Here is a 12525-nt window from a genome sequence, read left to right on the forward strand (position 1 = left end):
AGGCCTAGGCCAGCAGCATGCCATGCCACGGCCAAGGCAGCCCAGCCAAAGCCAGCAGCATGCCATGCCAAGGCCAAGGCCAGCAGCATGCCATGCCACGGCCAAGGCAGCCCAGCCAAAGCCAGCAGCATGCCATGCCAAGGCCAAGGCCAGCAGCATGCCATGCCACGGCCAAGGCAGCCCAGCCAAAGCCAGCAGCATGCCATGCCAAGGCCTAGGCCAGCAGCATGCCATGCCACGGCCAAGGCAGGCCAGCCAAAGCCAACAACATGGCATGCCAAGGCCAAGGCCAGCAGCATGCCATGCCACGGCCAAGGCAGCCCAGCCAAAGCCAGCAGCATTGCATGCCAAGGCCTAGGCCAGCAGCATGCCATGCCACGGCCAAGGCAGGCCAGCCAAAGCCAGCAGCATGCCATGCCAAGGCCAAGGCCAGCAGCATGCCATGCCACGGCCAAGGCAGCCCAACCAAAGCCAGCAGCATGCCATGCCAAGGCTTAGGCCAGCAGCATGCCATGCCACGGCCAAGGCAGGCCAGCCAAAGCCAGCAGCATGCCATGCCAAGGCCTAGGCCACCAGCATGCCATGCCACGGCCAAGGCAGCCCAGCCAAAGCCAGCAGCATGCCATGCCAAGGCCAAGGCCAGCAGCATGCCATGCCACGGCCAAGGCAGCCCAGCCAAAGCCAGCAGCATGCCATGCGAAGGCCTAGGCCAGCAGCATGCCATGCCACGGCCAACGCAGGCCAGCCAAAGCCAGCAGCATGCCATGCCAAGGCCTAGGCCAGCAGCATGCCATGCCACGGCCAAGGCAGCCCAGCCAAAGCCAGCAGCATGCCATATCAAGGCCAAGGGCAGCAGCATGCCATGCCACGGCCAAGGCAGCCCAGCCAAAGCCAGCAGCATGCCATGCCATGGCCTAGGCCAGCAGCATGCCATGCCACGGCCAAGGCAGGCCAGCCAAAGCCAGCAGCATGCCATGCCAAGGCCAAGGCAGCCCAGCCAAAGCCAGCAGCATGCCATGCCAAGGCCTAGGCCAGCAGCATGCCATGCCACGGCCAAGGCAGCCCAGCCAAAGCCAGCAGCATGCCATATCAAGGCCAAGGCCAGCAGCATGCCATGCCACGGCCAAGGCAGCCCAGCCAAAGCCAGCAGCATGCCAAGCCAAGGCCAAGGCCAGCAGCATGCCATGCCACGGCCAAGGCAGCCCAGCCAAAGCCAGCAGCATGCCATGCCAAGGCCAAGGCCAGCAGCATGCCATGCCATGGCCAAGGCAGCCCAGCCAAAGCCAGCAGCATGCCAAGCCAAGGCCAAGGCCAGCAGCATGCCATGCCACGGCCAAGGCAGCCCAGCCAAAGCCAGCAGCATGCCATGCCAAGGCCTAGGCCAGCAGCATGCCATGCCACGGCCAAGGCAGGCAAGCCAAAGCCAGCAGCATGCCATGCCAAGGCCAAGGCCAGCAGCATGCCATGCCACGGCCAAGGCAGCCCAGCCAAAGCCAGCAGCATGCCATGCCGAGGCCTAGGCCAGCAGCATGCCATGCCACGGCCAAGGCAGGCCAGCTAAAGCCAGCAGCATGCCATGCCAAGGCCAAGGCCAGCAGCATGCCATGCCACGGCCAAGGCAGCCCAGCCAAAGCCAGCAGCATGCCATGCCAAGGCCTAGGCCAGCAGCATGCCATGCCACGGCCAAGGCAGGCAAGCCAAAGCCAGCAGCATGCCATGCCAAGGCCATGGCCAGCAGCATGCCATGCCACGGCCAAGGCAGCCCAGCCAAAGCCAGCAGCATGCCATGCCAAGGCCAAGGCCAGCAGCATGCCATGCCACGGCCAAGGCAGCCCAGCCAAAGCCAGCAGCATGCCATGCCAAGGCCTAGGCCAGCAGCATGCCATGCCACGGCCAAGGCAGGCCAGCCAAAGCCAGCAGCATGCCATGCCAAGGCCAAGGCCAGCAGCATGCCATGCCACGGCCAAGGCAGCCCAACCAAACCCAGCAGCATGCCATGCCAAGGCCTAGGCCAGCAGCATGCCATGCCACGGCCAAGGCAGGCCAGCCAAAGCCAGCAGCATGCCATGCCAAGGCCTAGGCCACCAGCATGCCATGCCACGGCCAAGGCAGCCCAGCCAAAGCCAGCAGCATGCCATGCCAAGGCCAAGGCCAGCAGCATGCCATGCCACGGCCAAGGCAGCCCAGCCAAAGCCAGCAGCATGCCATGCCAAGGCCTAGGCCAGCAGCATGCCATGCCACGGCCAAGGCAGGCAAGCCAAAGCCAGCAGCATGCCATGCCAAGGCCATGGCCAGCAGCATGCCATGCCACGGCCAAGGCAGCCCAGCCAAAGCCAGCAGCATGCCATGCCAAGGCCAAGGCCAGCAGCATGCCATGCCACGGCCAAGGCAGCCCAGCCAAAGCCAGCAGCATGCCAAGCCAAGGCCAAGGCCAGCAGCATGCCATGCCACGGCCAAGGCAGCCCAGCCAAAGCCAGCAGCATGCCATGCCAAGGCCTAGGCCAGCAGCATGCCATGCCACGGCCAAGGCAGGCAAGCCAAAGCCAGCAGCATGCCATGCCAAGGCCAAGGCCAGCAGCATGCCATGCCACGGCCAAGGCAGCCCAGCCAAAGCCAGCAGCATGCCATGCCAAGGCCTAGGCCAGCAGCATGCCATGCCACGGCCAAGGCAGGCCAGCCAAAGCCAGCAGCATGCCATGCCAAGGCCAAGGCCAGCAGCATGCCATGCCACGGCCAAGGCAGGCCAGCCAAAGCCAGCAGCATGCCATGCCAAGGCCAAGGCCAGCAGCATGCCATGCCAAGGCCAAGGCCAGCAGCATGCCATGCCACGGCCAAGGCTGCCAGCCAAAGCCAGCAGCATGCCATGCCAAGGCCTAGGCCAGCAGCATACCATGCCAAGGCCTAGGCCAGCAGCATGCCATGCCACGGCCAAGGCAGCCCAGCCAAAGCCAGCAGCATGCCATGCCAAGGCCTAGGCCAGCAGCATGCCATGCCACGGCCAAGGCAGCCCAGCCAAAGCCAGCAGCATGCCATGCCAAGGCCAAGGCCAGCAGCATGCCATGCCACGGCCAAGGCAGCCCAGCCAAAGCCAGCAGCATGCCATGCCAAGGCCAAGGCCAGCAGCATGCCATGCCACGGCCAAGGCAGCCCAGCCAAAGCCAGCAGCATGCCATGCCAAGGCCTAGGCCAGCAGCATGCCATGCCACGGCCAAGGCAGGCCAGCCAAAGCCAACAACATGGCATGCCAAGGCCAAGGCCAGCAGCATGCCATGCCACGGCCAAGGCAGCCCAGCCAAAGCCAGCAGCATTGCATGCCAAGGCCTAGGCCAGCAGCATGCCATGCCACGGCCAAGGCAGGCCAGCCAAAGCCAGCAGCATGCCATGCCAAGGCCAAGGCCAGCAGCATGCCATGCCACGGCCAAGGCAGCCCAACCAAAGCCAGCAGCATGCCATGCCAAGGCTTAGGCCAGCAGCATGCCATGCCACGGCCAAGGCAGGCCAGCCAAAGCCAGCAGCATGCCATGCCAAGGCCTAGGCCACCAGCATGCCATGCCACGGCCAAGGCAGCCCAGCCAAAGCCAGCAGCATGCCATGCCAAGGCCAAGGCCAGCAGCATGCCATGCCACGGCCAAGGCAGCCCAGCCAAAGCCAGCAGCATGCCATGCGAAGGCCTAGGCCAGCAGCATGCCATGCCACGGCCAACGCAGGCCAGCCAAAGCCAGCAGCATGCCATGCCAAGGCCTAGGCCAGCAGCATGCCATGCCACGGCCAAGGCAGCCCAGCCAAAGCCAGCAGCATGCCATATCAAGGCCAAGGGCAGCAGCATGCCATGCCACGGCCAAGGCAGCCCAGCCAAAGCCAGCAGCATGCCATGCCATGGCCTAGGCCAGCAGCATGCCATGCCACGGCCAAGGCAGGCCAGCCAAAGCCAGCAGCATGCCATGCCAAGGCCAAGGCAGCCCAGCCAAAGCCAGCAGCATGCCATGCCAAGGCCTAGGCCAGCAGCATGCCATGCCACGGCCAAGGCAGCCCAGCCAAAGCCAGCAGCATGCCATATCAAGGCCAAGGCCAGCAGCATGCCATGCCACGGCCAAGGCAGCCCAGCCAAAGCCAGCAGCATGCCATGCCATGCCTAGGCCAGCAGCATGCCATGCCACGGCCAAGGCAGGCCAGCCAAAGCCAGCAGCATGCCATGCCAAGGCCTAGGCCAGCAGCATGCCATGCCACGGCCAAGGCAGGCCAGCCAAAGCCAGCAGCATGCCATGCCAAGGCCAAGGCCAGCAGCATGCCATGCCACGGCCAAGGCAGGCCAGCCAAAGCCAGCAGCATGCCATGCCAAGGCCAAGGCCAGCAGCATGCCATGCCACGGCCAAGGCTGCCAGCCAAAGCCAGCAGGATGCCATGCCAAGGCCTAGGCCAGCAGCATGCCATGCCACGGCCAAGGCAGCCCAGCCAAAGCCAGCAGCATGCCATGCCAAGGCCTAGGCCAGCAGCATGCCATGCCACGGCCAAGGCAGCCCAGCCAAAGCCAGCAGCATGCCATGCCACGGCCAAGGCAGCCCAGCCAAAGCCAGCAGCATGCCATGCCAAGGCCAAGGCCAAGGCCAGCAGCATGCCATGCCACGGCCAAGGCCAAGGCCAAGGCAGCCCATCCGAAGCCAGCAACATTCCATGGCAAGGCCAACGCAGCCCAGCCAAAGCCGGCGGCATGCCATGCCAAGGCCAAGGCCAGCCGCATGTCTTGCCACGGCCTTGTCCCGCAGCGTGGCGTGCCTTGGCCTTGGGCTAGAACATCGCATGCCACGCCCTTGGCAAGCAATCCTGTCCCTCGTGTAATTGCCATTTGGTTTGGCTTTGACTTACGTATATGTTGCCCTGCGAAATGCTTGTCCCTCGGGTAATAGCCGGTTTGGTTGCCTTTGACTTGCGAACACGTTGCTAGTGCTTTCCCCAGTGGAAGCTTGTTGGGAAAAGTATGTCCCTCGGAAGTTGCCTGTTGCGTTTGTTATTTGCATTCGAGCTATCCGATGCTTGCTGGGTTTCTCTAAGAGTTTTTGCACGTTCGTCGGGCTTTTTAATTATTTATTTACTCATAAAAATTATAATAAAATAAATTAAAAATAAAAAAATAATTAAAAAAATTACTATAATTACTAGTGCCTCATCTTATAATTGTTGGAATTTTTCTAGAATTTTTTGAGTATTTTTAGTAATTTTTATTATTTTTTAAGTATTAAAATTGAAATAAATTAAAATAAAATATTCCGGTGGCCAAATATTTTTTTATAATTTTTTTTATGGTGTATTAAATTATTTCATACAACTTTCATGTTGAAAGTTTTGGCAAAAAACCATTACTTTTTAAAAAAACCCCATTATGACTCCTCGAACATGCTTGATGTTTCCTCCTGCCAGATTGAAAAGGGCTTAACAGGCTATTATAAGGGGGGGGCACCTCCCTTAAGGCTGGCCAGCATGGCCAGGCCACAGGCCACGCCTATGCCTAGGCGGGCGCTTGGCACATGCCATCGCTTGGCTTGTGGCATTGGCTTGTGGCATCGAAACTACATAGCCAAGCACGGGATGCGTCGAGTGGCGGCCCGCGGCGGTGGCGGTGGCACGTTGGCCTAGGGCAGCATGCCATGCCACAGCCTTGGCCAGCAACATGGCATGCCAAAGCCTTGGCCAGCAGCATGCCATGCCCTGGCCTTGGCAAGCATGTCATGCCACGGCCTTGGCCAGCAGCATGCCATGCCACGACCTTGGCCAGCAGCATGCCATGCCCCGGCCTTGGCCAGCATGTCATGCCACGGCCTTGGCCAGCAGCATGCCATGCCACAGCCTTGGCCAGCAGCATGCCATGCCACAGCCTTGGCCAGCAACATGGCATGCCAAAGCCTTGGCCAGCAGCACGCCATGCCCCGGCCTTGGCAACCTTGCCAAGCCACGGCCATGGCCAGCAGCGTGCTATGCCCCGGCCTTGGCCAGCAGCGTGCCATGCCACGACCTTGGCCAGCAGCTTGCCATGCCCCGGCCTTGGCCAGCATGTCATGCCACGGCCTTGGCCAGCAGCATGCCATGCCACGGCCTTGGCCAGCAACATGGCATGCCGCGGCCTTGGCCGGCAGCATGCCATGCCGCGGCCTTGGCCGGCAGCATGGCAAGCCCAAGCCTTGGTCAGCAGCAGCATGCCATGCCAACGCCTTGGCCAGCAGCATGCCTTGCCACGGCCTCGGCCATCAGCATGCCTTGCCACGGCCTCGGCCATCAGCATGCCTTGCCACGGCCTCGGCCATCAGCATGCCTTGCCACGGCCTTGTCCAGCAGCATGGCATGCCCGGCCTTGGCCAGCAGCATGTCATGCCACGGCCTTGGCAAGCATGCCAAGCCACGGCCTTGGCAAGCATGCCAAGCCACGGCCTTGGCAAGCATGCCATGTCCCTCGGGTAATTGTACAAGTTGCCTTGCGAAATGCATGTCCCTCGGTTAAATTGCCATTTGGTTGGCTTTGGCGTGCGAACGAGTTGCCTGTGCTTTCCTTGTGGAAGCTTGTTGCGAGAAGTATGTCCCTCGAAAGTTGCCTGTTGCGTTTGTTATTTGCATTCGCGCTAACCGGTGCTTGCTCGGCCTCTCTAAATGTTTTCGCGCGTTCGTCGGGCTTCTTGGTCCTTCGGGGGGTGATTCGTTTTGGGGGGCTGGTGCACAGTGTACGTCGTGGCGCGTGAGTTGTGTTCGGTTTGTGCGAGTTGGACGGATCCCTGCCTGTGCAGCGAACTCCACTGGTGCATTCCTCCATGTCCCTCGGGTTGTCTTCGACTCGCCTTCGGGTTGCTTGCGCTTCCCTAGTGGAAGGTGCCTTGCGAAAAGCGTGTCCCTCGGGTAATTGCCATTTGGTTGGCTTTGACGTTCGAACGAGTTGCCTATGCTTTCCTAGTGGAAGCTTGTTGCGAAAAGTATGTCCCTCGAAATTTGCCTGTTGCGTTTGTTATTTGCATTCGCGCTAACCGGTGCTTGCTCGGCCTCTCTAAATGTTTTCGCGCGTTCGTCGGGCTTCTTAGTCCTTCGGGGGGTGATTCGTTTTGGGGGGCTGGTGCACAGTGTACGTCGTGGCGCGTGAGTTGTGTTCGGTTTGTGCGAGTTGGACGGATCCCTGCATGTGCAGCGAACTCCACTGGTGCATTCCTCCATGTCCCTCGGGTTGTCTTCGACTCGCCTTCGGGTTGCCTGCGCTTCCCTAGTGGAAGGTGCCTTGCGAAAAGCGTGTCCCTCGGGTAATTGCCATTTGGTTGGCTTTGACGTTCGAACGAGTTGCCTATGCTTTCCTAGTGGAAGCTTGTTGCGAAAAGTATGTCCCTCGAAAGTTGCCTGTTGCGCTTGTTACTTTCATTCGCGCTAACCGGTGCTTGCTCGGCCTCTCTAAATGTTTTCGCGCGTTCGTCGGGCTTCTTAGTCCTTCGGGGGGTGATTCGTTTTGGGGGGCTGGTGCACAGTGTACGTCGTGGCGCGTGAGTTGTGTTCGGTTTGTGCGAGTTGGACGGATCCCTGCCTGTGCAGCGAACTCCACTGGTGCATTCCTCCATGTCCCTCGGGTGATCGCCTTTAGGTTGTCTTCGACTCGCCTTCGGGTTGTCTGCGCTTCCCTAGTGGAAGTTGCCTTGCGAAAAGCATGTCCCTCGGGTAATTGCCATTTGGTTGGCTTTGACGTTCGAACGAGTTGCCTGTGCTTTCCTAGTGGAAGCTTGTTGCGAAAAGTATGTCCCTCGAAAGTTGCCTGTTGCGCTTGTTATTTGCGTTCGCGCTAACCGGTGCTTGCTCGGCCTCTCTAAATGTTTTCGCGCGTTCGTCGGGCTTCTTGGTCCTTCGGGGGGTGATTCGTTTTGGGGGGCTGGTGCACAGTGTACGTCGTGGCGCGTGAGTTGTGTTCGGTTTGTGCGAGTTGGACGAATCCCTGCCTGTGCAGCGAACTCCACTGGTGCATTCCTCCATGTCCCTCGGGTAAATGCCTTAAGGTTGTCTTCGACTCGCCTTCGAGTTGCCTACGCTTCCCTAGTGGTAAAGGTCCTTGCGAAAAGCCCTGTCCCTCGGTTTGTTGCCGTTCGGTTGGCTTTGACTTGCCTACGAGTTGCCTGCGCTCTCCTAGTGGAAGCTCCTTGCGAAAATTTATGTCCCTCGGTTGGTAGCCGTCCGGTTGGCTTTGACTTGCCTACAAGCTAGTTGCCTGCGCTTCCCCAGTGGAAGGTGCCTTGCGAAAAGCATGTCCCTCGGGTAATTGCCATCTCGTTTGCTTTGACTTGCGAACGAGCTGCCTGTGCTTTCCAAGTGGAAGCTTGCTGCGAAATGTATGTCCCTCGGAAGTTTTGCACGTTGCCTTTGTTACCTGCAGTCGCGCTAACCGGTGCTTGCTCGGCTTCTCTGAATGTTCTCGCACGTTCGTCTGGCTTCTTAGTCCTTCGGGGTGCGATTCGTTTCGGGCGGCTGGTGCGTAGTGTACGTCGTGGCGCGTGAGTTGTGTTTGGTTTGTGCGAGTTGGATGGATCCCTGCCTGTGCAGCGAACTCCTCTGGTGCATTCCTCTTCATTTGTGCTCGGGGGCAAAATCTTACCTTCTGCCTCGCGTGGGTTCCTGTGTTGCCTACCTAAAGAAAAGGAATTCGGTCCGTATCGTGTGCCTATCTTCTCCTCGCCACCTCGTGGCGCTGGGGGAACCCCAAAGTATCTCCCGTGTTCCGTGCTGTCCTCTCACGTTGCCGTGTCGGTGGCATTGCCCGCGGGCAGTTATGCTCGTGCTCTCGGATTCGGAGCCTTGTGCGGGTACACGGGGTCTTCGACCTCCGTTTTCCCGCCAAGCGTTCGTCGCTCGTTGCGGGCTACAGCCGCGCCTGCGTCTGACCGTACCGGCTCTGTCGGTCGGGCTTATGCAGCGCCGGCGTCGGAAAAAAGGAATGCTACCTGGTTGATCCTGCCAGTAGTCATATGCTTGTCTCAAAGATTAAGCCATGCATGTGTAAGTATGAACTAATTCAGACTGTGAAACTGCGAATGGCTCATTAAATCAGTTATAGTTTGTTTGATGGTATTGCTACTCGGATAACCGTAGTAATTCTAGAGCTAATACGTGCAACAAACCCCGACTTCCGGAAGGGACGCATTTATTAGATAAAAGGTCGACGCGGGCTATGCCCGTTGCTCTGATGATTCATGATAACTCGACGGATCGCACGGCCTTTGTGCCGGCGACGCATCATTCAAATTTCTGCCCTATCAACTTTCGATGGTAGGATAGTGGCCTACTGTTAGCACCTTCTACTTGAAGGCTGCATGGTTGGCATTGGCAGCACCTTGTGCCCATGACCAACCAAGACCAAGGCATGAGGGAGGCATGCCAAGACAGCAAGGTAAAATGTTGTCCAAGTGCTGAGGCAGCAGCACAACCCTTGGCCAAAGTATGTGCAGCCGTTGCACAGATGCAAGGCATTAACATGACCCGAATGTGGGCTGCAGCATGCTTGGGGGTTCAAAACAATCAGTGGGCAGAACTTGGTCTGGAGGCCAAGGCAACCAAATTCGTGGCTGACTTGATGAGGCAAACAACATGGCAGTTCCTAGCAGTTATGCATGTCAGTTTGCAGCAGTTACCCATGATGGGCAAAGACAAGGCAAGTCTGGACATCTGGAATGAAGGCTGAAACATAGCAGCAGTTAAGAGCAGTTATGCTCCAGAAATGTTCCTAAGTCCCTAGGCAGTTGGGGGTGTCAACTGCCATGCCACTTGGCATGCTTTCCTTGTAATGCTAGTTGGAAGTTAAAACTGATTGTAAGCCTATTTAGGCATCAGCCATGGAACTCGAAAATGAACTAAGTGTTTTGTAAGAGTTCCATAGGCATCCTTTGTATTGTTGGTGCAATCAATAAAAGGTTGGGATTTTTCCTGTAAATTACTTGCTGCCTATTCTTACTTGTTATAACACTCTGTGTGTGTGTGTATTCATACTTGGCTGAGACTAAGTGTCCAACTTAGTGCCATTACAGGCTGGAATTTTTGAAACGAAAATTGACCCTGTAACAATTGGTATCAGAGCCAGGTTTTGCTCTAATGGTTTCTGGCATGGATGCCTTAAAAGACAGGGTAACTCGGTTGGAAAATCTTGTTGGTGACCCTGCTGATGAGAATATCTCACTGTCGGATCGATTGGATGCTGTGGGCACAAGGCTTCTTGCTCTTGAGTCCTCGACAGCAGATCGGTTCAAAGACGTGCTGTCTGATGTCTTGGCCATTTCGGATTCTTGGAAAGACAAAATTCAAGAAATTGTGGATGAACAGTCCCTTCTGAAGAAGGCCATCTGTGGGCATACGAATTCTGAAAAGGCTCCTTCGAAAATCAAAGTTCCAGACCCTAAAGCATTTGCTGGAAATCGGAGTGCGAAGGAACTTGAGAATTTTCTGTGGGACATGGAGCAGTATTTCAAGGCTGCTCATGTGCCAGAAGGAGAGAAGGTAACAATCACAAGCATGTACCTTACCGGTGATGCAAAACTCTGGTGGCGTACTCGTGTCGGGGATGATGCTCGGACAGAGATCTCAACTTGGGATACTCTTAAGAAGGAAATGAAGGAACAATTCCTTCCGTGCAACACATCTTGGGTTGCAAGGGACGCCTTGAAACGGTTGAAGCATGCTGGATCGGTGAGGGACTATGTGAAAGAATTCAGTTCGTTGATGCTGGACATCAAGAACATGTCGGAGGAAGACAAACTCTTCAATTTCATGTCTGGGTTGCAGAATTGGGCCCAGTTGGAACTTCGAAGACTCGGTGTCAAAGATTTGCCCTCTGCCATGGCTGCTGCAGACGGGTTGCTTGACTACAAGTTAAGCAAGGAACCCACTACTGAAACCAGCAAATCCAAGAAGAAAGGAAAAGAGAAGACGGGAGAGAAGAAGTCTGGTTTCAGGAAGGGGAAAGAGGGTTCCAAGTACAAACATAAAGGGGATTCTTCTCAGACCAACGGTGGGAAATCTAACAAAGGGTGTTTCATCTGTGATGGACCCCATAGAGCGAAAGATTGTCCCAAGCGTGAGAAATTGAATGCTATGGTCGCAGAAGATGGCAAAGGGGAGTCGGATTCTGAGGGGCCGACTAGGGTAAACCCCTTACAATTGCTCAATGCAATTCATGTGGACAAAGCCCCTACCACTGGTTTAATGTATGTCAAGGTGACATTGGCGGGTACCGACATTGCTGCGATGGTAGACACCGGTGCCACGCATAACTTTATGTCAGAAAAAGTTGTGCAGACCCTCGGATTACAAGTGACCCAAAGCGCCAGTCGAATCAAGGCCGTGAACTCAGCGGCTCAATCGGTGCAAGGAATGGCTTCCAAAGTATCAATCACAGTTGGAGATTGGACTGGACGGGTTAACTTGATGGTGGTTCCTTTGGATGATTTCGATGTCATCCTAGGAAATGACTTCTTTGTGACTGCAAAAGTGGCTTTAATGCCATATTTGGGTGGGATACTGATTTCGGATGAAGACAAGCCTTGCTTTGTCGCTGGTTGCAGTAAATCAGACAAAGGCAAGGGCACAAAGAGGAAGACGGGAACCCTCTCAGCCATTCAAGTGCACAACGGTTTGAAAAAGGGTGCAGAGACTTATCTTGCTGCCTTGGTAGAAATCAAACCTGATCTGTTAGTAGAAGTGCCGGATGAAGTGGTAGAAGTATTGAGGGAATTTGAGGATGTGATGCCTCCGGAGTTGCCAAAGTCCCTTCCTCCTCGGCGTGCCACTGATCATAAGATTGAGTTGATTCCGGGTGCTAAGCCTCCAGCAAAGGCACCCTACAGAATGTCCCCAATGGAACTTACGGAGTTGCGAACGCAATTGACGGACTTGTTGGATGCTGGACTGGTTCAGCCATCCAAAGCCCCTTACGGTGCCCCGGTGCTTTTTCAAAAGAAGCAAGATGGAAGTTTGCGCATGTGTGTGGACTATCGGGCTCTCAACAAAGTGACTATAAAGAACAAGTATCCAGTCCCTTTGGTGGCAGACCTGTTCGATCGACTGTGCAAAGCCACTTACTTCACAAAATTGGATTTACGTGCTGGTTATTGGCAAGTTCGAGTGGCTGAAGGAGACGAGTCAAAGACCACCTGTGTTACAAGGTATGGGTCTTTTGAGTTCCTAGTAATGCCGTTTGGGTTAACTAATGCCCCGGCTACATTCTGTAATCTTATGAATGACGTATTTAATGATTATGTCGATCAGTTCGTTGTCGTTTATTTGGATGACATTGTAATATATAGTGAGTCCCTAGAGGATCACTTGTCCCATCTTCGGAAGGTGTTCTCTCGGTTACGAGAACACCAGTTGTATGTCAAGAAGGAAAAATGTGAGTTTGCCCAACGGGAGATTAAGTTCTTAGGGCATGTAATTTGCAAAGGCCACGTAAAGATGGACAACAGAAAGGTGCATGCAATCACGGATTGGCAAGCACCAAGCAAAGTGACTGAGTTGCGTTCCTTTTTGGGT

Source organism: Camellia sinensis, unplaced genomic scaffold (genome assembly GCF_055761805.1).
Source record: "Camellia sinensis isolate YWXY unplaced genomic scaffold, ASM5576180v1 Unanchor6, whole genome shotgun sequence".
NCBI lineage: Eukaryota > Viridiplantae > Streptophyta > Magnoliopsida > Ericales > Theaceae > Camellia > Camellia sinensis.